We start from the raw sequence: 25447 nt of genomic DNA, 5'->3' as shown, positions 1-25447 counted from the left end.
ATTTTAAAAATTGAGAAAAGAGTATGTCAAAGTGGTATATTGTCATTGTGTTTATTTAACTTATATGCAGAGTACACCATGCAAAACGCTGGCTGGATGACTCACAAACTGGAATCAAGATTGCCAGGAGAAACATCAATAACCTAGATATGCAGATGATACCACCCTTATGGCAGAAAGTGAAGAGGAACTAAGGAGCCTCCTGATGAGGGTGAAAGAGGAGAGTTAAAAAGCTGGCTTAAAACTCAACATTCAAAATCTAAGATCCGAACTGTGGTGCTAGAGAAGACTCTTTGGAGTCCCTTGGACAGCAAGGAGATCAAACCAGTTAATTCTAAAGGAAATCAACTGAATATTCATTGGAAGGACTGATGCTGAAGCTGAAGCTCCAATATTTTGGCCACCTGATGTGAAGAGCCGACTCATTGAAACAGACTCTGATGCTGGGAAAGATTGACGGCCAAGGGGAGAAGGGGGGTGGCAGAAGATGACATGATTGGATGGCATCACCAACTCAATGGACATGAGTTTGAACAAACTCGGAGACAGTGAAGGACAAAGAAGCCTGGCATGCTAAAGTCCATGGAGTCACAAAGTCAGACACGACTTAGAGACTAAAGAGCAACAAAAAAATGATATAACTAGTGAGAGTAGAATAAATAGTAATTTAACAGGGGAATATAATATATCTTAAACATATCGTGGTGAAACCTGCTGGAAGTTGCTAGTGGGACAAAGCTGACCTGTAGAAATGGCCTTCTGGTTGGCTCAGAAAATTGCAGGAAGATGTAACCCCTAATTTCCTGCTGTGTTATAATGCTCCTGATCCACTTATGCCTAGAAGCTCTTCCCTTCCATAGTCATGCATTTTCTCTCCAAGCCCTTTGCTGACCAATCCTAACATCAACCCAACTGATAAAAGAGGTATCCCCTCAGAATTCAGCCCATAATTCACAAAGTACACAAAGATGAGTAGATTTGAAGCTGAAACATAATAACAATTGGAAAAAATCCAAATACAAATAGGAGTCCGGGATATTTAAACAATCAAAAATTAGAAAAATTATGGGAGATTTCTTTTATAAAATTAAAGTGTAGAAGTGCACTCTAAGAATTATCTTAAAAAAACACACCAGAAAATTAAAAGATAATTTTGACACATGCATTGAAGTATTACACATGCAAAATAAGCACAAGCAAAGTCAAAGACAGCAAAAACCAGACAAAAATACTAGCAAATTCATACTACAGACAAATGGCCAATAACCCCAACACACAAAGCATCTCTACATATCAACTAAAATAAATGCACCAACATTAAAAAAAACATTAATTCATATCTCTTAAACATAAAATAATATTCAATCTCACTCAAAATAAGAGAAAGGAAAATAACAATTGCAATGGAATATTTTCACCTATCAGATTAGCAAAACACCAAAACTTTCATCATATGCTACACTGGCAAACAAATAAATAAACTGGTAGGCTCTTATAGCTGGTGTGTAATTTAGCAAAATCTAAATTTGTGTACATACCTATTATTTTCAATCCTAAGAATCTGTCCTAGAGTTACCCCTACATAAGTGAAAACTGAAGTGTCTACATGAATATTGATTGTAGGTCTCTTTTTTTCATTGGAGAAAGACTGGCAACAACCTAAATATCTATTAGCAGTTGACTGGTTAAAAAATATGATACATCTAAACAATGGAATACTGTTTATCTAAAAATAAAAATCAAGATGTTATATCACTAACACATGAACTTAAAAATCACATACACACATTATTATTTTAGGAGTAAAAAAAAATTTTTTTACAGTGTCTTTTTCCTTTAAAAAAAGGAAAAAAAAAAGTATTTACATGCATTATGCCCAGTATATGTAAGGAATGAAGAAATATGTATATTTCTGAAGGACACACAAGGAAATGCTAACACACCTCTAGAAAGGAGAAGTAGGGGGTTAGTGGAGTAAGAGGATCCATTCTGCAATGCACTCTCCTATAACTTTTGAATATTGTACATGTGAAGTGAACATCATCAATGAAAAATACAATAAGATATTTAAGTTAATCATTTATAAGTATTAGAATACAGTTTTCAATTAGGCATAAGCCTTATCCTGAATTTTCTTATAATTTATATGTATTTCAGATATACAAAAAATAAAGACATGTTAATATAAACTGCTACAGTAAAGTTATATACAAGATATTACAGGAATACACCACTGTCTAGTTTTGCATCGAGGATTCAGTGAAGGTTCCTCAACAAATAACCTTGTTGGAGCTCATCATGCCAGAATGACTTTTGTGCTGTTATTTTCCTACCAAAATCCTGCCTACTCCCATTGTAAGTCATTTTCTGGTAAGTTCAGCCAACTTTAAACTTCTCCCACCTTTGGGATTCTATCATGTTTACCATATAATACTTGCTCCTCATCAATATTAACACTTGCTCCTCATTGATTATAAACTGTTCCATGGTCTACATCCGACATCGCTGGTGAATTTTAACGTCCTAAAAGTCAAGGATAGTAAACACAGATATCTTCGGAATGCCTGTCAACACCTATAACAACGTTCTTCCAAAATCAAATGCTTACTAAGGACTTTCAGGGAAAAATGGAAAAATACAGTCTTTTCATACCCTTGGAGGCATATTTGATGGTAGACTGAGAAAACCCTCTGCTAAAATTCATAAATATAGAAAACTTATATTCACATCAGGCATTCATAAGAAATAATGTTAACAAGAAAAATAGCTGTGGTGAACTATTCATGAGATAACCTCCCCATGGGTTTAATATACCACAGTTTAAAAGGTTCAGTTCTGCAACCAGGAGGGTAATGTATTAGGAGTAAAAATCCATTTCAGCTCTCATTGACTACATAGTCCAAATAGCAGCTCAGACCATCAAGGTGTTTTATTAAGCTTTTCAATTATCAAAAAATATCAGATTAAGTCTATATGAAAAATATTTTCAGAAAACTAAAATAGTCATGCAAGTAATACATCCATGCTGCTTTACAAACTGTTAATTCCTCTCCCCATCGCATATATCAAAATCTCACAGAAACATAATTAAAGAAAGAAAAGGGAACACATTATTTACTGCTTATATAGTTGATGTTAATGATTTTCACCAGATTATTTGCCCATACAATAGCTCTTGCTGCTAAGTCACTTCAGTCATGTTCGACTCTGTGCGACCCGGTAGACGGCAGCCCATCAGGCTCCCCTGTCCCTGGGATTCTCCAGGCAAGAACACTGGAGTGGGTTGCCATTTCCTTCTCCAATTCATGAAAAGTGAAAAGTGAAAGTGAAGTTGCTCAGTCGTGTCCGACTCTTCGCAACCCCATGGACTGCAGCCTACCAGGCTCCTTCATCCATGGGATTTTCCAGGCAAGAGTACTGGAGTGGGGTGCCATTGCCTTCTCCGCAATAGCTCTTGAGGGGTTGTATTCCAAATACTTAGGTTTTATCTATACATCATATACATGCTATATTTCTAAGCTGACTAGCATCAACTGTAAAGTATAAAGCTAATGTTTACCCTTGATAAGTCACATGGGATTTTTATAAATTAGATCTTACCTGGAAATTTCTTCTCAAAAGACTAATTGAGAAGAAAGGAATTTCCATAAACTGAGGACTGATTAGCGAAACCTAGTGCTGTTTCCATATATTAACCACAAGAAGCCCAAATCTCCCAGGTCTTTCTTAGTAATAGGTCTATATCCTCCTATTTTTGGAACCCAACTTCTAAGTCTCATCCTATTCTTGAGCCCTTATACAGAGGCTCTTTAGAAATTCAGTGTGCCTCATTAGCAATATCTCCCAGGTACCTGACCTTTTATCTGCTTGCTTTCTCTTACTTTTGCTAACTAAAACCTGGAGCTCCCCTAAAGGCACTGGAGCTTCCCCTGTAGTTTTCTGAATGATTTCTGTTTTCTACTCCACACTCCTTCCTTTTCTTCACTGTTTTCACACTGTTTTCCTTTGCTTCTCTCTAAAATGCTTTTTTTTTTAACAAAAATTGTTTTTTCATTATTTATCAGTCAAATTATTAGAAAACATTGGCTTTTCTATTTTTTTGTTTTTCCTTTTTTTTTAATTTTATTTTTTAACTTTTACAATATTGTATTGGTTTTGCCATATATCAAAATGAATCTGCCACAGGTATACATGTGTTCCCCATCCTGAACCCTCCTCCCACCTCCCTCCCCATATCATCCCTCTGGGTCGTCCCAGTGCACCAGCCCCAAGCCTCCAGTATCGTGCATCGAACCTGGACTGGCGATTCGTTTCATATATGATATTATACATGTTTCAATGCCATTCTCCCAAATCATCCCACCTTCTCCCTCTCCCACAGAGTCCAAAAGACTGTTCTATACATCAGTGTCTCTTTTGCTGTCTCGTATACAGGGTTATTGTTACCATCTTTCTAAATTCCATATATATGCGTTAGTATACTGTATTGGTGTTTTTCTTTCTGGCTTACTTCACTCTGTATAATAGGCTCCAGTTTCATCCACCTCATTAGAACTGATTCAAATGTATTCTTTTTAATGGCTGAGTAATACTCCATTGTGTATATGTACCACAGCTTTCTTATCCATTCATCTGCTGATGGGCATCTAGGTTGCTTCCATGTCCTGGCTATTGTAAACAGTGCTGCAATGAACATTGAGGTACACGTGTCTCTTTCCCTTCTGGTTTCCTCAGTGTGTATGCCCAGCAGTGGGATTGCTGGATCATCTCTTCTCATCAGACAATTCTTTGCCAACACTCCTTGCTGCAGTCTTAGGCTGACTGCTCATCTTTTCCCTTAATTTCTTAAATATTTTAGCTTCTGACTCGTAATAACTCTTTGCAAACTGTTCCTTTATGACTACTGGTGATTTCAAAATCCTGATCCAAGTTCTACCCAATGCCCTTTCCTTTCAGTTATCAGCGTCAACTCTTTCCATGATCCCAACTTCCAAATTCTCTCAGTCATTCACTCACATACTCACACTCTAGACTTTATTGTTACCAGTACAGATATCCACTGCATAACTGCTATTCCCATCATCCTCATCTCCTCCTTTCCTGCTCAGTCCCTTAAATACCTATCAGTCCATTTCACAAGGACCACTGAACTTCTCATCCATTTCAATGTTTATTTCCTCTCCATTAACATTGAATTCCATACTTAATTTTATCTTCTCTATACTGTTAAGTAACCCTTTGTCAGCTCAAAATATTCTAATGGCAAAATAAAAGGTCTGGTTAAGATTAAAATCACATCTACTTTGCACCTTCACCCAAGCAGCTTAGCATTTTTTGAAGAGAAACTAAAATAACTAAAATAATATGACTTGCCTCCCTTTAAGGTCATAATTACTCAATTCAGGTGAGGCTATCAATGATGTTCAGGGTTCATTCTGCTGCTCAGACTTTTGACTATTTAGTACCTTCTTCTATATTATCAAACCTTTAAAACTTTCTCCTTCATCCTCAGTCTCAGCTTATCACCTTGCTTTCTATTTCACTGACTTAATAGAAACAAGTCAAGATAAAGTTCACAAGTTTCCATCTCACATCCACAAACCTGAGAGCATCTGCATCTAAATATCAGGACTCCACTCCTCTCACCTCTTGAGGTTATTCTTGTAACAGTTTTCTCCCCTCTCTCTAGCAGATTGAGTAATTTTCCTCTACTCAAACTTTCCCCACAAAATAAAACTATGTCTCCATTTTAAGAAAAAATCTATTTCAGTTCTATGTTTTCATCTAGATACTGCCTATTTCTTTCCTTTCTTTTGCAGCAAATCTGTTCAATTTTATATCTATTCATTTTTATTTCTAATCTATGTCACTATCAGTTCAGTTCAGTCGCTCAGTCGTGTCCAACTCTTTGCGACCCCATGAACTGCAGCACACCAGGCCTGTCTATCACCAACTCCTGGAGTTCACCCAAACTCATGTCCATTGAGTCGGTGATGCCATCCAGCCATCTCATCCTCTGTCGTCCCCTTCTCCTCCTGCCCACAATCCCTCCCAGCATCAGAGTCTTTTCCAGTGAGTCAGCTCTTCGATCAGACTTTCACTCCCACCATTACCCTCAAACTGCTCAAACCTCATTCTGCTTCACATACCAGCAGCAGGTTTTAATAGAATTGATTATTCCTCTCTGGAACCTTTTCTTGCCATATAGGACATATTACATTCTAGTTTTACTGCTATTTCATTTGCTGCTTCTCAATATTCTTTGCTGGATCATCCTTATCTTTTTGGCCTGTGGACATTGGAATGTCACAATACTCCACTCTTTTACTTCTTGCCTTTTCTTTCTGAACCTCTGCTTTTGATCTTAGCATCACTGAATTTATGTGCCTGTTATAGAGTGACAAGAGTAAAATGTATATACCTAACTTAGATCACTCCCCTAAACTCTGATTCCTTATTCATCTCCACTTGGATTTATAACAGTTAAGTCAAAATTCAGATGTCATAAAATTAGCTCTCAATCTTTCCTTGCTAAACTGACTCTCCCAACATTTATCCATTGTAGTTAATATCAATAGCATCCTTCCAATAAATATTAATAGCAAGTAATTTAATTAATAAAAGTAGAAGGCAAATACAGGATAGATAATGTCAAAGCTGGTTGTTTAAAAAGTATAATATATATGAAATGGATATGTGAAATATATATAGAAATACTATATATATGTACATGAATATACATATAGATAGATCACACACAGACACACAATGAACAGTATAAACAAATCATATCTTTGAATTAAAAAGAGAATATCACAAAAGATCAAGAGGTATTAAACTCTCAATAAAAAATGCATTAACAATAACTTTATTCCAATCAAACAATATTTTTAAATGGCTATATATTTGTTTAGAAAACTCAATTTACAGAAACTGACACAAAGTGAAATGACAATTCTGAATAGCATTAGAACTGTAAGGATTAATAAGAAAAGTTTCCATCTCAGAGGGCTGCGATGGTAAAGCGTGTCACACAGGACTCCTCCTGAAACATTCATCACTATGGAATCCATGGTGACAAGGAAGCATCATAGATCATATAAGAAAACAAACCACAATACTATAGGATTGTTTAATTTTTCTTCAGCTTATTTACATTAATGTCATCTCATTCAAATTTTTAGCAGATACACTTTTTATTTACTGTAGTCTAAGTTTCTTTTTAGCATTATTGATATTATCTGAAGGAAGAAGTTGATTGTGACTGAATGGTAGAAGTTTTTTACATTTAAAAATATATGAACAAGCACCTGAGACTATCACAACATTGTTTATTGTCTATGTTGCTGCTAAGTCACTTCAGTCGTGTCCGACTCTGTGCGACCCCGTAGACGGCAGCCCACCAGGCTCCCCCGTCCCTGGGATTCTCCAGGCAAGAACACCAGAGTGGCTTGCCATTTCCTTGTCCAATGCATGAAAGTGAAAAGTGAAAGTGAAGTCGCTCAGTCGTGTCCTACTCCTAGTGACCCCATGGCCTGCAGCGCACCAGGCTCCTCCGTCCATGGGATTTTCCAGGCAAGAGTACTGGAGTGGGTTGCCACTGCCTTCTCCATAATTGGCTATACCCCAATACAAAATTTTTTGGTATTAAAAAATATAATATTAAAGAAAAACTATGCGAGCAAGCATGGACTTAGAATCTTTCTTTCATGGAGCTATTACAAAACAAGACAAATCTCTCTCCTTGAATGAATATAAACTATATCCATTGTGTGGTAAATCTTTTCACATTTTAAAATTATTTTGTAAATATTCATCTGTGTGTACTTTAATTGGGCAAGAAATTTTAGGAAGTTTGGAAATTTAAAATGTACCAAAGTACATATGATCATACAGATAAAATATGGCACATGTCTCTATTACTAAAGTTTTATACATTTCTACATCTGTAGCAATAAAACATAATTCACAATTTTTATGTGTATCTTGCTACAATGGTCTGAATAATAACTGGATATAAATTAAAAAAAAAAAAAAGCATATCTCTTAGTCAAAGAGAAAACAATTATTTAGACCTCCATGTTATTCTGACCTCATGATAACCTCAGTGAGAATATACGGGCAAAAATGAGAAGCGCTGTTGATACGACTAGGAGTCAGAAGTAATCCACGTGTTAGTAAAACCTGTAATATTTCTCTTCCACTTTCAGAACTGAAACATGATCACATCTGGCTCAGTGTATCGTTGCATTCCAGATGTTAACAGAGTTGGTGTGCTATCACCCTCTTAATCACCTTTCACTAAAGGAAGAAGTCAGGGACTGGTCACCTCAGGCAATTGCTGTCACTAAGGGTTAGTTTCACATGTAAGAAACTGGGTGTTTTTGAATGGTTCAAAGTTTGTCCCGTCTTTATATGGCATTAAAATCCTATGCAATGTCATTCATTCAAAGTTCCAACATTTGAGATAGCTTATACCACTCTGTTGGATTATATTTCATTTTTGAATCAGCTAGGAAGTGTTACTTATATTCATTTTACAATACAACATTGCAAGAGCCAAAAATTCATACCCCATCTGTTATGAACTACCAAGTATTCCTGGAGAAGGGCTGAGAATGAGCATACTATGGTCTGGTCATTATAGAATGCCAAGTGATCAAGTGAAGTGTGTGTGTGTGTGTGTGTGTGTGTGTTTAAAAGGAAGTTTGGTGTTTTTTTTAGCTTTTGATTTTGTTATTTACTTGAAGTAGACAAAAATGTTTAAATGAACACATCACTATCCAAAATTTTGGAATCTGTACTATACATATACTTAAAATAGTATTTGTAACCTACAGATGTAAAGTGGAAATGTAAGCCTTATACTCCTTGAAAATAAAAGGTAAAAATGGTTGAGGATATGAGACTGAAAACTACTATGTTGGGAAAGCAAAAACTTGAAGACTCATTGATTGTTAAATTACAAAACAAGAGAAAATAGGGAAGTATTGATATTCCCTATTTGTGACAAGAAAAGATGACCTGGAATGTGATGGGTCAATGGTGGGCTAGAGCTACTGAGAGAGGACTTTGATGGAAGTTGAGACTGAATTAAAAAAAGACTGAAAAACAATGGAATGGTAAAAAAAAATTATAAATGATAAGGATTGCAGTTTAGTTTATTAGAAGTTACCTTAACCACTAGAGTTCTTGAACAAAAGACTTGGAATAAAAATGGTTATTTTTGAAAAATATATTTTAGAGATTTTATGCAACATAGATTCCCAAGGATAAGAAAGTCATTTACAAGACGTTTAGATGTGCAACTGTATAATCTTGAAAACCAGAGCCTGAATTTTTTTTATATTCAATTTATCTTTGTTTGGGAAAATATCTTGCAATCCTTCTATGAATTGTATGAGGGAGTCTGGAGAAATGGGCTCTGAGAAACCAAGGTAAAAAAGATATTTGCTACAAAGCTAGAGCCTAGTCTGGGAAAATGGTCAAGAGTCTTCAGGACCAAAAAGTATCTAACATAGATTCTTCATCACTTGTAGTGCTATTTGCAAAATCTTTTATTTCTGCAAATTTTAACAACGCATGAAATGACAATATGTGGGAGTAGAAGGTGCTTTGCAGCATCCATCTATTCAGTTCAGTTCAGTCACTCAGTCGTGTCCAACTCTTTGCAACCCCATGGACTGCAGCAGGTCATCGAATCCATGATGCCATGCAACCATTTGATCCTCTGCTGTCCCCTTCTCCACCTGCCTTCAATCTTTCACAGCATCAGGGTCTTTTCAAAAGAGTCAGTTCTTCTCATCAGGTGGCCAAGGTACTGGACTTTCAGCTTCAGCATCAGTCCTGCCAATGAATATTCAGGACTGATTTCCTTTGATTGACTGGTTTGATATTCTTGCAGTCCAAGGGACTCCCAAGAATCCTCTACAACACCACAGTTAAAAAGCATCAATTCTTTGGTGCTCAGCTTTCTTTACAGTGTAACACTCACATCCATACATGACTATTGGAAAAACCATAGCTTTGACTAGATGGACCTTTGTTGGCAAAATAGTGTCTCTGCTCTTTAATATGCTGTCTAGGTTGGTCATAACTTTTCTTCTAAGGAGTAAGCGTCTTTTAATTTCATGGCTGCAGTTACCATCTGCAGTGATTTTGAAGCCCCCAAAATAAAGTTTATCACTGCTTCCATTGTTTCCCCATCAATTTGCCCTGAAGTGATTGGACCAGATGCCATGATATTAGTTTTCTGAATATTGAGTTTTAAACCAACTTTCTCAATCTCCTCTTTCACTTTCATCAAGAGGCTCTTTAGTTTTTCTTCACTTTCTGCCAGAAGGGTGGTGTCATCTGCATATCTGAGGTTATTGATATTTCTCCTGGCAATCTTGATTCCAGCTTGTGTTTCATAGAGACTGCATTTCGCATGATGTACTCTGCATATAAGTTAAATAAGCAGGGTGACAATATACAGCCTTGATATACTCCTTTCCCAATTTTTAACCAGTCTGTTACTCCAGGTCCATTTCTAACTGTTGCTCCTTGATGTGCATGCAGATTTCTCAGGATGCAGCTCAGGTGGTCTGGTATTCCCATCTCTTTCAGAATTTTCCACGGTTGTTGTGATCCACACAGTTAAAGGCTTTGGCATATTCAATAGAGCAGAAGTAGACCTTTTTCTGGAACCCTCATGCTTTTTCAATGACCCAGCAAATGCTGGAAATTTGATCTCTGGTTGCTCTGCCATTTCTAAATCCAGGTTGAACATCTGGAAGTTCACAGTTCACATACTGTTGAAGCCTGACTTGGAGGATTTTGAGCATCACTTTATTAGCATGTGAGATGAGTGCAATTGTGTGGTAGTTTGAGCATTCTTTGGCATTGCCTTTTTTTGGGATAGGAATGAAAACTGACCTTCTCCAGTCCTGTGGTCACTGTTGAGTTTTCCAAATTTGCTGGCATACTGAGTATAGCACTTAAACAGCATCATCTTTTAGGAGTTGAAATAGCTCAACTGGAATTCCATCATCTCCAGCAGCTTTGTTCATAGTGATGCTTCCTAAGGCCCACTTGACTTCACATTCCAGGATGTCTGGCTCTAGGTGAGTGATCCTACCAACGGGAATATCTGGGTTGTGAAGATTTTTTTTTTACAGTTCTTCTGTGTATTCTTGCCATCTCTTCTTAATATCTTCTGCTTCTGTTAGGTCCATACCATTTCTGTCCTTTATTGTGCCTATCTTTGTATGAAATATTCTCTTGGCATCTCTAATTTTCTTGAAGAGAGCTCTAGTCTTTCCCATTCTATTGTTTTCTTCTATTTCTTTGCATTGATCACTGAGGAAGGCTTTCTTATCTCTCCTTGCTATTCTTTGGAACTCTGCATTCAAATGGGTATATCTTTTCTCTTTGCCTTTCACTTCTGTTCTTTTCTCAGCTATTTATAAGGCCTCATCAGACAGCCATTTTGCCATTTTGTATTACATTTTCTTAGGAATGGTCTTGACCACTTACTCCTGTACAATGTCATGAATCTCCATCCATAGTTCTTCAGGCACTGTGCCTATCAGATCTAATCCCTTGAATCTGTTTGTCACTTCTACTGTATAATCGTAAGGGTTTCATTTAGGTCATACCTAGTGAATGACCTAGTGGTTTGCTAGTGGTTTTCCCTACTTTCTTCAATTTATGTCTGAATTTGGCAATAAGGAGTTCACGATTTGAGCCACAGTCAGCTTCCTCTCTTGTTTTTGCTGAATGTATAGAGCTTTTCCATCTTTGGCTACAAAGAATATTATCAATCTGATTTCATTATTGACCATCTGCTGACGTCCATGTGTAGAGTCTTCTCTTGTGTTTTTGGAAGAGGGTGTTTGCTATGACCAGTGAGTTCTCCTGGAAAAACTCTGTTAGCCTTTGCCCTACTTCTTTTGTACTCCAAGGCCAAATTTGCCTGTTACTTCAGGTATCTCTTGACTTCCTACTTTTGCCTTCCAGTCCCCTATAATGAAAAGTACATCTTTTTTGGGTGTTAGTTTTAGAAGGTCTTGTAGGTCTTCATAGAACCTTTCAACTTCATCATCTTCAGCATTACCATTTGGGGCCTGGACTTGCATTACTATGATACTGAATGGTTTGCCTTGGAAATGAACAGAGATCAATCTGTCATTTTTGAGATTGCATCCAAATACAGCATTTCAGACTCTTTTGTTGACTAGGAGGGGTACTCCATTTCTTCTAAGGGACTCTTGTCCATAGTAGTAGATTTAATGGTCATCTGAGTTAAATTCATCCATTCCAGCCCATTTTAGTTCACCGATTCCTAAAATGCTGATGTTCACTCTTGCCATCGCCTGTTTGACCACCTCCAGTTTACCTTGATTCATGGACCTAACATTCGATCTTCCTATGCAATATTGTTCTTTATAGCATCAGACTTTACTTCTGTCACAAGTCACATCCACAACTGGGTGTTGTTTTTGCTTTGGCTCTGTCTCTTCATTCTTTCTGGAGTTATTTCTCCACTGTTCTCCAGTAGCAAATTGGGCACCTTCCAACCTGGGGAGTTCATCTTTCAGTGTCCTATCTTTTTGCCTTTTCATAGTTTTCATGAGGTTCTCAAGGCAAGAATGCTGAAGTGGTTTGTCATTCCCTTCTCCAGTGGACCATGTTTTTGTCAGAACTCTCCACCATGACCCATCCTTCTTAGGTGGCCCTTCAGGGCATGGCTCATAGTTTCATTAAGTTAGACAAGGCTGTAATCCATGTGATCAGTTTGATTAGTCTTCTGTGATTTGGTTCTCATTCTGTCTGCCCTCTGATGGATAAGGATAAGAGGCCTATGGAAGCTTCCTGATGGGAGAGACTGACTGAGGGGGAAACTGGGTCTTGTTCTTATGGGTGGGGCCATGCTCAGTAAATCTTTCATCCAATTTTCTGTTAATGGGTGGGGCTGTGTTCCCTCCCTGTTGTTTGACCTAAGCCCAAGCTATGTGGAGGTAATGAAGATAATGGTGACCTCCTTCAAAAGGTCCTGTGTATGCAGTGCTGCACTCGGTGCCCCTGACCCTGCAGCAGGCCACCGCTGACCCACAGGAGCATGATGGCTAGATATCATCTCAACTTAAATAATTAAGCAAAAGCATCATAAATAAAATGAAGACATTTCACAGTCTGGTAGAAGGCAATTGCTTTACGTATAGAAAAAAAGTGAGTACCTATCTTATAACAAATTATTCCACAAATTAATATTAAAAGGCACTACCTATAAAAATGGTGGGGAAATTAATTTTAAATTTTTTTCACAGAAGAAAAATATATTATTATAAAATGGCTAATAAAAATTTGAAGTGATATTTAGGTTTTTTAGTGATGTAACTTCTTTTAATGATAAGGAAAAAATAAATAAAATATTATAGTTATTATTCTCAAAGTTATTATAAAATATTATATTATTATTCTTAAAGGGGCATTTTGTACAGAATTGACAGGATTACAGATAGTCTTTATGGCAATGCCATGATTTTGATAATGATTAAATATCAAAATATCCTGCTGACTTCAAAACCATAAATGAAAGAGGGACACTACTACCAATTCTACATAAATCAAAGGATTATACAAGAGCATTCTGAATAATTGTTAGTCACTCAGTCATGTCTGACTTTTTGTGACCCAATGGACTGTAGCCTACCAGGCTCCTCTGTCCATGGAATTCTTCAGACAAGAAATCTGGAGTGGATAGCTATTCCCTTCTCCAGGGGATTTTCCTAACCCAGGGATTGAACTTGGGTCTCCTGCATTGCAGACAGATTCTTTATAGTCTGAGCCACCCATGGACATCTACATGCCACTTCTTATTGCTCAATTCCTATAAAAATGTATTTATTTAACTTACCCTATCAAATTGACTCATTGGTCTTTACTCAAATTCATTACTTTTCTCAAATGAATATATGAAAAATTTAGTTTTTAAAAAAACATTATTTCACTTAGTTCAAGTTGCAGAAGGAAGGGTAAGTGTAATTTAAAATGAGACAAATCATGCGTGCTAAGTCACTTCAGTCATGTCCAACTCTTTGCATTAGCCCGCCAGGCTCCTCTGTCCATTGGATTCTCCAAGTAAGAATACTAGAGTGGGTTGCCATTTCCTCCTCCAGAGGATCTTCCTGACCCAGGGATCAAACCTGCATCTCCTGCATCTCCTGCATCGCAGGCAGATTCTTTACCGCTGAGCCACCGAGGAAGCTCCGATACAAATTATAGAAGTTTTCAAAAAACAGAACAGGACTAGAAAGCTACTCGAAATTCTTTGCATTAATTTTAAGGCTTTCAGTCTATGTTGGTCAGGTAATGAGTAGACATTAAGTAGACTTTCCAGGTTGCCCAGTTGTAAAGAATCTGCCTGCAGTGCAGAGAAGCGGGAGTTGCGGGTTGGATCCCTGCGTTAGGAAGATACCCTGAAGGGGAAAATAGCAACCCACTACAGTATTCTTGCTTGGAAAAATCTCATGAACAGAGCAGGTTGGCAGGCTATATAATCTATGAAATCATAAAGAGTCAAACAGGAATGAACACACACACACACACACGTCCTCCTCTGAGATGCAGACAGACCGCCATCACCATAAAGAATTGGCCCATATTTGAGAACTGTGTTCACTGTGTTGTTAAAAGTAATCTTACCATTAAAGGTGAATGGATTTTAAAATCTTTGGGATTCTGAACCATTCATAGGTTTCATTATGGCACTTCATATAGGCTATAATTAGCAGAGAGCTCTAAATTAATAGAAAAAAAATCCTACCCAAGTGCATAATTTTACATTGTAAACTATTTAGCAGTTACGCTACAGCCCATTTAAAGGCAGCTTTAAATGGCCCATGGCTGGTTTCCAGGATAAATAAATTAAAATTTGGTTGTGAAAGGATGTTAAGAGTTAAAAACAATTTTAATGAAAAGCATTGGTGGACTCAGCACTACTGAGGGTTTTTTGTTTTGTTTTTTAATTTTCTGTAGGCAATTTGAATGTGACAATACTTGAGTAACAATTTGAACACTAAAAAGTGATGGTTCTGGAGGTCATTTAATTTACATTTTCTATCCCTTTACATTTGTATGGCTTTAAAAAATCGTTACCTATTAGTAACTTGATGTCAACAAAAGACCACTAGTATTTTCATTCTCACTTTTTATTCCCTTTGCTTTCATTTTTCCATGATGTTCCTGTTCCTGATATCTAAATGAAGATAACTTTCCTCTATTACCTTGATTTATTAGAAATTGCTGAAAAAATTATAGTATCTAGTGAGTCAGTATTAACAGAAAACCATTATTGTTTTAAATGCCTTGTTTCCCTCTACTATGAGAGAGAATACATTTGAACCTGGCAATAGTGTTTTGTTCACAAAATCTCTGCCAGCTAAAGTACTACATGCTAGCTTCATTCAGTCTTTTGGGTTATTCCTACTTTCCAGGAAAGGTGTTTTAATTGTGGCTTCTGGCTAGTCTTCCACTGCATGAAAAAAATCAAACAGTAGCCTACATTACTTCCCTGAGCATTCACGTTTCATAAAACATGCATCTCTAAGAAAATATGAAGGAAAATTTTATGTTTCAAGAGCTCATTGTAGCTTTTCAGTATAAACTACTGTTTTTGAGTTGGCTTCTTTATAAATGCTAACTAGTCTTTTAAAGCCAAATTAATCACATTAATTAAAAATCCAAATTAAGTACATCAAAACCCCCCAAAAATATTTTTACTAGTAAAGAAATTAATCATATTTTACTATAATTTACTATAATTGAATTCATAGTAACTATTGCAAATACTTATTGACCAGACAACAGTGTTCTGAAATTGTGTGTCAATAAATACTTTCAAAATTTTGATTATTATTTAGTAGTAATATAAAAGGATACCATTTTTAATAATTAGAAATAAATTATAAATAAATAAAGCCAGTCTAGTTTCAGGTATTATTATATTAATTATTGAATATTCAATCTTTTCCCTTATTCACTTATTTTATTGGCTCACAGAAAATTCTAGTAGTTTAATGACTGATACCTTTTGAAAGTAACGTCTTAATCTAACACTGCTCCCTTTTACATGTGGGACTGGGGGTAGGAAATCTTTGTTCAAAAACAGATGAATGACCTCATTTAAATTCTCACCGAATATTTTTGCCTTTGCATTTCTTCATTAGATCCAGATGTTACAGCACGAACTGCCTGTAGCCATTTATACTAATAATCCATGAATTGAGATTTTTTTGCTAATAATATAGCAATCTAAGTTTTTATTGTCATTTTTACTTAAAAGGCTAGAAGAGATGGAGGATGATGGAAATTTGCAGTCCACATAGTAGCCTATTTCCAAACCTCCCTCTTTGAATGATACATTAGGAAGTAATAGGCAAGATGTTGTTCTTTCAAAACTTCACTGAGTCATGTGATTTAAAAAAAAAGATTGAAGGACATATTTTACTGATGTATGCAATTGATCAACATGAGAGCAAATGCCAAATAATTTATTACTTAGTCGCAACACTAAACAAAGATCACATTATAAAAAAGACATTACTCATAAATTAAATATATTTGTATGTATTTCCATACATATGTGTATAAAAGAAATATGTGGTATGACTTCTTACAGAAGACTGAAGTTACTGTACTTCCCATGTTAGTATTACTATTTAGATGGTATCAAATGGACACAGTACTCATTCATCAAAATTAGTAGTGTCTTATTTTTTAATACATGCTTTTAAATAAATGACAGCCACCTGTGGTCTTTTAGCATAATCCTTCCAAATGAAAACTTACAATTTTTCTGAGACCTGCTGTTTCTATGGAGACTTTAATCTGCTAAGATATTTTCCGATTTCATCTTAGTCTGGGTAGTATTTATTTTTCTCCATCTTAGTTTCATTATAATGACTGACTTTCTTTGCTTTCTGTCTTGCTAATTTTTTTTTTTTTAATTTGATGCCAACTGTTCCCCATCTATTTTTTTAATCCTAGTCAGAAAGGTACCAGCAATAAGGAGACCTCCACAGAATTATGCCTTAAATAAAAGCTATTAATTTGGATGTTTCTTTCCACTTGATGACACCTTTCTTTCTTTGGAAATTCAATAACATTTACCACAATAATCTACTGACAATATAATAAAATGCTATTATATATAATATAGATAGTTGATATTCATATCTGGTTAGTATCTATATCACAGAAGTTATATTTTATTCAAATAGAAAATCTGAATTATTGTAAAAGTTAAAAATTAATAGAAAAATTAACAGAGACTATTGATTAACATTATATGGAGACAGATTTTGTTAATAAGTTAATATATTCAGTTTTTTACCTATTCTTCAAAAAGAATGAATTTACACATTATAAAAGAGAGAGTAAAGTATAAGATTTGACATTGTTGGGACTTAGGTGGTCCAGTGGACAAGACTTGGTGGTGCTTCCTCTGCAGGGAGCATGGGTTTAATCTCTGGTTGGGGGAGCTAAGATCCTGCATGCCACCCAGGGTGGCCAAAAATAAAAACAAAAAAAAAGATTTGGCATTGTTGTCAAGGGGTTTTCAACATTGTTACTTTAAAAAAATCAATAATTTTAGAGAGTATATGTAAAGTACAAGGTAACAGTTTCTCTAAGATTCATAATGGAAAAGATTATCATATGTTAAGCATCAAAGAAGATTCCACAAATTTATAAAATCCTGACAAGTAATATATTGAAAATCAAAGTGAAAAGAGTTCAAAGATGACAAATTGTCTTAAGAAAGCATAAAGAAAGATATGGCATGAGAAGTACCAGTGCATATATCCTTCATAATTGTATTCATTCTACTGTCTGGAAACAACTGAAGAAAAGAGAATGTGCAAGCAATTATTAGAAATAAAATGAATTTCCCAACAACACACTGCTATTATAGAGGGCAGCATTTATCAGGAACTTACTATATGCTAGGTACTATTGTACACATGTTAACTGAATTCATACGCAAGTAATTTATGAAGTAGGCATTATATTCCATTTTAAAGATGAGGAAACTATCCAAACAACCTAAGTCACTTATCATAAACTACCCAGATAATTCTATCCTAGAAAGGCTGACTCCAGAGCCCATATTCTTATCTACTCCACTATACTTGCCCTAAGCCCTACTTCTTACCTCCCACAACTGACAGAATACTTTGGATTGGCTGGAATGAAATTACACTTTCTTAGAATACAGTGTGAATGGGGGCTGATATCCCAATTTCCTTGTCTCTACATGCTTCAATTATTCCATGTCCCTTTTATAAAAAACTGTATTTCTCAGTCTCACTTATGTTTTACTTTAGTGGAGCATTTGTTTTCTATCTCTTTCTCTAAAACAAGTGTTTTTAAGAGTCAAAATTATTTTTGAAATACTCATAAATACTAGAAATCCTAATTTCCAAGTAGAATTCACATATCCATACATAAGGTTCTCAGCTGCATATTCCTCCCCATCAATTAACACAAATGTTTGGCTATTGTAATCAATCATATTATTATTGAGAGCCTCAAAATTTATATAATCCATTGATGACAAAGGTTTTATAATTCAATTAGTTCCCAGAAATTTATATTTAATATATTAAAATCATAAAGTAGGCTGGTAATTTTAAAAACACTTTAATTTACTAATGCTGCATATTTAGCATTTAAATAATATGAGTAATTATAAATAAATAATACAATATTTGAACTTTTATTTTCATATCTTATGATCACTTTAAAATTTTTATTAAATCAAAAATTGCTTGATTTCCAAAAGGATGGCCAATTTATCACATAAGGAGTTAGATGTAAAAACAGGAAAAGAAAAAATTTTACTGTAAACATTCTATCTTCTTTATGCATAATCAATGAAAATTTATCACATTAAAACTTACATAATTTAGTTTAATATCAAAAGTAAAACAGGAATGCTATTTACTGAAAACCATATTTTTTAAATGAAGCTCTACTATTCACTAAGAATACTACATATTGAGATCTATAAGTGGCTATTTTGAAAGTAGGAGTACATATATACTATACAGTTCTAGGAGCATTTATGTAATGAATATAACTTCAATATTTATTGTGTAAGTCCAATAATCACTTTCCAAATTTCAGTCAACTAAGAGGAAAATGATGCGCTAATTAAAGAAATATAAATGTGTAACAAGAAGCAGTAATCTATATATATGTATTGTGCATCTGTTTTATTTCTTCATTTCAAGCACCATGAGCATTTTTTTTTATATATAGGATGTCTCTATTTTCCTAACCCTACACTGTCTACCAAACATTATACTTGCATTTTTATTTACTTCCTGGTTTATGTTTTCCTCTGGATTTCCTTTGGCCTACAGCTAAATCTTATATTGTTGAAAATCAGAATTAGAAACTTGACCCTCTTTTTGACTCTGTCTTTCACTTGGCATCAGTATTCTCCCATTCACTATCTTTATAGACATCATATCCTCAGAATCTTCCTTAATTCTAGGACACCAGAAAAGATAAAGGAAACAGATTCTCCTCTCAGATTCTTCATAGGAGCCAGTACCACTGACACTTTAAATTGTGCAGTCACACTGATTTGGAACTTCTGAACTGCAGAATTGTAGGAGGATCGATTTGTATTGTTTAAGCTACTAAAAGTATGATGACTTGTTGCAGCAGAAATAATACAGTCCAAGCACAGAGTCCAGATAGTTTTCTGAGGATGAAGTTCAGAGAAGGAAAAAAAGAAAAAGAGATAAGTCACTGTGTTGATTAGGTGTCAATATCTGGGCATATTGGTTAAATAAAGCTAGATTATCTGGAGAGGGCTGCTATATAGGTCCTTCTTGATACCCAGCTGCCTCTGCTACACCTATGAGGACCCTGCCTCAGAGCTGCAGTAATGAGAAGAGGCTAACTGGCTATATTGTGACTCATTATCACTCCCTTAGGTGAAGAGAGAGAATTCTGAGGTGTGTTCTACATTTTCTCCCAGAGTTGTTTTAATGTACCCAATAATATAATATTTATTAGCTTTTTCTCCTTCCCTTTACTTCCCCCTTCCCAAACTGGTATTTCTGGGGATTGTTTCACAAATATAACACTTACACTCAAATTTTTATCCCTCGGTCTGCTTCTGGGAAACATAATCTAAGACACTGTAATAAACCACAATTTAAAAATAATGAATATTCACTAGATATTTTGTCAGTCATAGTTGTCACTTCCTAGGAAGATAAACTAACTCTGGACTGGCCGAATTAAACAAAGAATATACCAAGTAGACACACAGCAGCTCACAGAATCTTTGGAAGAACTAGAGAAGAAAGATTTCAATTAAGCACTCAGGAAGAATTCCCCAAAACTGAGTAGCTATAGTAGTGATCTAGTGACAGAACTCCTGGAATTGCCACTAGACTCTAGTTGGACTGCTGTTACTTCTGCTGCCTTCTTCTGCTCTAAAAAATTAATTGAACTGTAGCTACTAATGCTGGCTTGTCTGGTGGTGCAGTGGTAAAAAATCTGCCTGTCAATGCCGGAGATGTGGGTTTGATCACTGAGTTGGGAAGATCCCCTGGAGAAGGAAATGGCAACCCACTCCAGTATTCTTGCCTGGGAAATCCCATGGACAAAGGAGCCTGGCGGGCTACAGTCCACGGTGTAGCAACGAGTTGGACACAACAGAATGACGGAGCACAATACAACTACTAATGTCACTGATAAAATTGCCACTTCTGTACTAAGGACATAATTGTACTTACCCTGGTGCTACCCTGGAGAAAAATGTTCTACTACTTCATGCTTCTTATGCCGCTAGTTGATGAGTTAAGTATGAAGTGATTGCATTTGACTGCCAAGACAGAGTTAACGTATCTACTTTCTGATGGAAAGGGAGGCTGTGAAAATGAGTGTCTAGCAATCTCAACTTTTTAATAACAACAGGCAATTTCTACTTACCACCAACACTCATAAGATGGGGAATTTCTTAACTATGAAGAGGGTCCTGATACTATTTGACCAAAAGGAATGTCAATGTTAAGTGAACATTACTTATCTGAAAACACATATGAGAGTTTCTGCCACCTTACAATTACATAATTCTCTGAAACCAAACTCAAAGTTACCAGAAACAATAGAAATTTTAATCATCTACTTGCCCTGATTTGGGATACACCACCTCCATAAGAGTCAATAACTCCAACTTAATATGGTTCTACCATGCTTCCCAAACCCCATTTAAATATCAGAGGAAAACTATGGATTCTTTCTTTATTTTTACTGCATAAGGGAATATTTATTGATGTAGGAAAATATTCACTTTTTAAAATTCATGTGTAAGACAAGACAAGAAAAGGATTACCATTGTGTGTGATCTCAGCTTTCTCCTCTCTCTACCTGAAAAGAATTCTAACTCTGCCCAGTAGGTTTCTTTCTTTTTGATGTATTATTTTATATGGCATATTGTATGGAATTATCTCCCTGGAAAGGCTCACTAGTGCCAGTAAGAGATATAGCAGGCACATCTCCTAGGCTTGGAATCCCCCAATAGCTGGTCTTATTCAAAAACTGCTTTTCAGTTCTTACTTTATGGTTGCAGCTCTTGGAGAAAACGAAAGACATTTGCAATCACTGCTCATAATTCTCTCATTTCACTGTGTACTTGTTACTGGACCAGTTAGGTTACAGCAGATCTCCTGCTATTCTCAAGAAATTAAAATATAACTGCTCTATTTTGTCTTCAAACCCTGTATTTTTTCCCCAATAACTTTCAAGGGCTATCATGGGTCCTTATATCAAATTCCTTATATCAAAGTCCTGATGCCTTTTCTAAGGTGTCACTTTCCTTTTATCTCCCCACCTTTGCTGGTGGATACTTCCTTCTTTCACCAAGAGAATACTGACATATCATCACATTCTAGAAGAGAAAAAGTTGGCTTTACCCCATTTCTTAACCTGACACTCAAGTAAAAGCCATAAAAACAGGCCTAAATAGAAATCTAAATGAAACTCCACTGAGGGATTCACATCGCTATGATGATTAATTTCATATGTCATCTTGACTGAATCTTGGGATGCCCAGACAGCTGTTTAAATGTATATTTGTGCATGTCTGTGAGGGTTTTTCCTAGAGACTAGCATCTGAACTGGTGGTTTGTACAAAGCAGCCCAATATGAGCAGGCATTGTTGAACCAGTTAAGGATCCAAATATAGAACCAAAAGACAGAAGACTGCTTGACCTGGACATTGGTTTCTCCTGACCTTAGACTGGGACTTACACTATTAGTGTTTCTGATTCTCAGGAATTTGAACTCAGACTAGAATTTACATCTCTGTGTTTCCTGCGCCTCCAATTTATAGATGGAAACTTGCAGAGCTTCTCAGCTTCCATAATTATGTGAGCCAATTCCTTTTAATAAACTAAACACACACACACACACACACACACACACACACACACACTCTGTCTCCCCCTCCCTCCCTCCCTCCCCCCCTCCCTCCCTCCCTCCCCCCCTCCTTTTCCCTACTTTCTTCAATTTAAGTCTGAATTTGGCAATAAGGAGTTCATGGTCTGAGCCACAGTCAGCTCCTGGTCTTGATTTTGCTGACTGTATAGAGCTTCTCCATCTTTGGCTGCAAAGAATATAATCAATCTGATTTCGGTGTTGACCATCTGGTGATGTCCATGTATTAGTAAAAATTGAAAAAACAAAAAACAGAGTTTCAGTTGCCATGCTGTGGACAGGGAGGCCTGAATCTTAGCTCTAAGAGGGTGTTGGGGCTCCAAAGCCCGCGTGGGACTCTCTAGCCCGCTAGCCTTACTTGCCTGCTCCTCCGGCTTTTGGCCCGGAGCTTGGCCCCGCCTACTCGCCCAGTGCTGTTCAAGACGGTCGCCTGCGGTCATGGTGCCCTCCTAGAAGGAGCCCGCCACCTCGTGGGGGATCAGCGAAACTTAACCACTGGGGTCCCGCCTCCTTGGGGGCTGCTTGGCTGCTTAGTCCTGGAGCCTCTGATGGCCGGAGGTGGCCACAGCAGAACATGTGGAAGATAGAGCTGGTGAGCGCTGGGCTCCCTGAGCTCCGTGAGGCTAAGTCGGGCTGGCTGGTGACGTTGGCCACCCTGTGAGGCAACCGGTCCGTGTTCAGCATCCCAGAACGCCTGCGAGGTGCTCTTCACGTCACTGCTGAAGAGCTTGGGGTCCAAGGACAGTGGCAAGATTGTCTTCAAGACAGCTTGGGTAAGTGCTCTCTCCATGGGGATGATTGTCTTCTGCTGCCCGTTAGCGTCTTCACAGAGATGTTTGATTATCAGAAAACAGATATGGTGGTTGCTGCTGTTGAGGTTGTTGGACGCTTGCCCGGTTCTTTAATAAGCTCCATTGAGCCTCTATACCTTTTCTTGTGGAATCCTGTTTGCCAGGATTTGCGAAAATCCTGTTTGCCTACCTGCCTTCACTGGTCATTCGGGGGCACTATTTCAAGAAGCTCCTTGGACGGGTGAATGCCACTCTGATCGCTGGCAGCAATGCCTTCCTGGTTTTGCTGCCTTTCCTTCTGAGGGTTCTGACTGACAGCTGGGGCCTCTTTAGACACAGAGTCCTCTGCCTCTTCACATTTGTTCTCTTTCTGGCTGGCTTTACTTACGGACCCCTGGCCTTCTGTGTAAAGATGATGGGACCAAAGGAGCCAACAGATTCTCCCTCTTTTCCCGGAGAAACTGCAGTTATCCCCAGTTCGGTTTTGCCGTCTTCAGGGTGACAGCTTATGTTGTGTCGGCAGTTGGAATATCGGTTGCACTTTTAGGAAACCCTGTGCCTTATTTTCTCTTGAGTTGGCCATGCCTTGCTGGGGTCATTTCAGAAGTGGAGTGCTGCTTCTTAGCCACACTGAGCCAAGACCAAAGTTTTCTTTGACTTCCAAGTTTCCCTTCTGTTCCCTCAGAACTAGAACAGAGGCAAGGTTGGACCACCCCCACCCTCAGCATGCTGAGCAGCCACGGACTGAACTCAGGAGCAAATGGGCTAATGTGAATGAGAGGTTATCACATAACCCTTTTTCCAGCTTCCGCATCTCCTCCTTTAGTCTAGTTTCTTGCCTGGAGAATCCCATGGATAGAGGATCCTGGCAGGCTATGGTCCATAGGGTCACAAAGAGTCAGACACAACAGGATCCACTTAGCACAGCACAGCATAGCACATTTTGTGAATATGAGAAAATTAAAATGCTTTTCACAATCTATAACAAGCAGTTTATATACATAGTTTTATGTTCAATTTTGTTTCCTGCAATAAACATAAAGCATTAGCTGAAGAAACCATGAGCAAATGTATAAATTCTAGAAAGTTATGATTTTTATATCAACTAGAAAGCAAATTATGATAGAGAAAAATAAGTATTAAACTATTTATACATGATATAATTAAATACTTTGAAATTCTATTTATTTCTGTTTGGGGCTGTACAGCTATATTTTGTTTGTTTTTAATTTGGTGGAATTAATTGTAATTGGACTGACTCATCAAAAGTAGCTATTAATTATACAGGAGACCCTTCAAAAGAAACTTAGCCTATACTGAACCATAGTTTGATTCAGAGCTGTGTGTGAGATGTTTTTAATCTGTACTATATTTTGTGAGTGACCATGGTAACAACTGTGTTACATCCTTATACAACTATTTTATTTCTTTATCTCTATATTTAGTCTTCAATAGTTTATGCTCAGATATTTAAAAATTATTTTTCCTTTCTCAAGGAATTAGCAAGACAAAACAATTCTCTGAGATGAGATTTAGAATTTAAAAATCATATTCTTGCTGCTCTTGTTTTTCAGAATGGATTTTTGTGTTAGCAAAAACAATTACCAGTGTTGTTTTTAATGCTACAATTTAATAATTTGTGTAAAAGTATTTAGCAGTGAATAGCTACAGTCTGTTGCCTCTGATAGGTCTTATTTTTTTCATCTTTTGTCCTCTTCTCTTTGATATTCACTGAGAATTATAGGGTTATTTGATGTCTGTTAGTTGTAAAAATAAAGTATTAATAGACTATGTGTATATATATATACTGAAAAATAATGGGCACATTGAATTGGCTTGAGTTGTTATGTGAGTCATATTAGATTAGTCTACAGTTTGAAAATAGCTATTTTCCATGGCTCAGACGGTAAAGAATCTGCCTGCAATGCGGGAGACCCATGTTCAATCCCTGGTTTGGGACGATCCCCTGGAGAAGGAAATGGCAACCCACTCCAGTATTCTTGCCTGGAGAAATCCATGGACAGAGGAGTCTGAGGGGCTACAGGACAGTGTGTCGCAGAGTTGGACATGAGTGAGCAACTTTCACAGTTTAGAAATAAATACTTCCAAATAAATATAATAATAAAAATATTATTCTTTTTGAAACTAGTTTT

The 25447-nt window shown here is 36.7% G+C and overlaps 1 pseudogene; it reads left to right on the top strand.

Annotated features, from left to right (window-relative positions):
* The first annotated feature begins 22941 nt into the window (after positions 1-22941).
* Positions 22942-23951, top strand: LOC147355174 (monocarboxylate transporter 10 pseudogene; annotated as a pseudogene).
* The last annotated feature ends 1496 nt before the right edge of the window (positions 23952-25447 follow it).

This window comes from Bos grunniens, chromosome 17 (assembly GCF_055505025.1).
Source record: "Bos grunniens cultivar Pamir isolate PY7600 chromosome 17, Bosgru_T2T1.0, whole genome shotgun sequence".
In the NCBI taxonomy this organism is placed as follows: domain Eukaryota; kingdom Metazoa; phylum Chordata; class Mammalia; order Artiodactyla; family Bovidae; genus Bos; species Bos grunniens.
This window is presented reverse-complemented; position numbering and strand designations above follow the sequence as displayed.